Genomic DNA, 2,340 nt, shown 5'->3' with positions numbered 1-2,340 from the left:
GGAGGCTCTGGTGCCACGGTCTGTAAGTGAACTTAACCCTCGTATTATGATGAAAAAAAATTACATTGATTATGTTGGGGGTCATTTTGACACACACACTGTGTAAATCCACTCAAAACAGTCAAAAAACAGATTGAACCAATCTTCAATCTTCAAAACATCTTCATTTTAGATTATATAAAAATTTGTAAAACAGACATAGAACACATTTTCAATTTCAACCCTATATTTAAGAGCAATTTCAGTTTTTCCCTCCTCACAAACACTTTTATTTTCATTTAACTTGACCCATTTTTCAATGTTCAATATGTTCAATGCTCTCCACATGATGGACAGACTGTAACTGTGTGTTTTGTAGATGCAATTCTTGCATTTCACAAAACAGGTACTTGTTTTACTGTCAGATCTCGCATCTTTTCCGTTTCTTCACACCTGTATCCAATGCATCCTTGGCAGATTGGTAGGGTGATGTGAGCTTGACCTTTGTCAATGACAGCAGCAGTTGCTGGGCATCGAGGTGGCCTGGCTTGACTCTGCAGCTTGGGAGTGACGGGACATAGGCATTGTAAGCAGACACAACAACGATGTTGCAGAAAATCACCAAGGGCCAATGGGCAGTCTTGCGCTGGCAGCTGTATGTTGCTGTGACTTTGTCAACTCCTTTTTTGGTGCAGTTTCAGTCCAGGATCATGTGTGGCTGCATGTCTTCTCTTGTGCTTAGAGATGCATCTCTGTGCATTGTGCTCATTACAAGAACATTCTTGTTTCTCTTTGGGCAGTATGAAACAACTGTTGCCTTGTCACTGAAAGCAAATATTGAGCAATGCAGAGGTCTGCCCTGCACCTTCAGAATTTCCTTGGGAAGGTCTGGCTTCTTTCTTCTGACTGTTCCCGCTGTCCAGCTTTCTCTTCTGAAGTTCATCTCCAAGGAGATAGAATGTAAGCCCTTCACTCATGTCCATCACTACACGCATCCCCTGATTGTTCTCGGGTGCTCTTCCAGGTAGCTTTCCAGCGTATACTTTCATATTACAGGCATAGCTAGATTTTGCATCACAGGCCACCCATATTTTGATGCCATACTTGGCGGGCTTGTTGGGCATGTACTGTAAACCTTCTGTAGCTCATTTTTGGTTTGTCAAAGAGACTACATGAGAACACTGACAAGAACAAGGGAGAGAAAGTTATCCCTCTACACACAGCTGGGTCTGAATGGCTATTCAGACAATCAAATCAATCAAAATACACATAGCTGGGCAGTCTAAATAGGTATATCAAAGAGACATGTTTATTTTGGATCTGAACAGCCACTTACCCACATTAAAGAATCCGGGTCAAAATGACCCGCAACATCATCTTTGTATACAAGCTCTGTAAAGACATGCCACTTGACATCAAAGTGTCCAGATTTTACACACCTGTTCATTACCCTTGATGAGGAAAAGTCACAAAATTTTATGAAGAAAAAGTCAGGATAACCACTACTTTTATGAACATAAAAACGGATATCGGTCAAATTGACCCTAAGCATAATACGAGGGTTAAAGCTTTTCTAGGTCTGCTAAACTTTTATAACTTGCCGAACTTGTCTACTGTGCCGGCTCCATTACACAAGTTACTGAGGAAAGATGACAAACGGAGGTGGGAGGTTGAGCAAGAAGAGGCTTTTAAGCAGGCAAAGAAGTTACTACAAAGCAGTCAAGTGTTGGTTCATTATGATGAACAAAAACTTACTGCTGTCATATGATACCTCACCTTATGGGGTGGGGGCAGTCTTGGCACACAGGCTGGAAGGGGGAGCAGAAAAGCCTGTGGGTTATGCCTCGCCCACACCCACAGCAGCAGAAAAAAACTATTCACAGTTGGATAAAGAGGGCTTAGCAGTCATTTTTGGGGTGCAGCACTTTCACAAATATTTGAGTGGATCGGTTTGCCAGGAAGCGCGGCAATCGTTCTCCCCTGACTGCGATGAGACTTCAGTCCTGCATGAAGTTACCGTGGTTCAGATGAGCCGCTCCGCACCTCTTCTTCTCTTGATGTGCCAGATGCGCCGGCTGTAATTTCACAATTACAGAGTCACTCACTCACGCCTCTTTAATTTCACAATCAGATTTTGTGGAGTGCCCTGGCACTTCCAGTGAAGTAGAAAGGCTGGTGTAATATTCCTGGAATATGTTTGTGTCCAGCTGTCCCTGGAGCCTGCCTCCCTCCCAAACAGTCCTTTAACACGGGGCAGAAATTATGAGCGGACCTCTGATCCTGAGGCGTCCCCTCAAAGCATGGCTACTTCAAGGCTGGCAGGCAGTCTTTTGCCCCCCGAAGTGCAGTTCACTATTCGAA

Source organism: Synchiropus splendidus, unplaced genomic scaffold, assembly GCF_027744825.2.
Source record: "Synchiropus splendidus isolate RoL2022-P1 unplaced genomic scaffold, RoL_Sspl_1.0 HiC_scaffold_23, whole genome shotgun sequence".
Lineage (NCBI taxonomy): Eukaryota > Metazoa > Chordata > Actinopteri > Syngnathiformes > Callionymidae > Synchiropus > Synchiropus splendidus.
The sequence above is the reverse complement of the archived record's forward strand: the minus strand, read 5'-3'. Positions refer to the sequence as shown.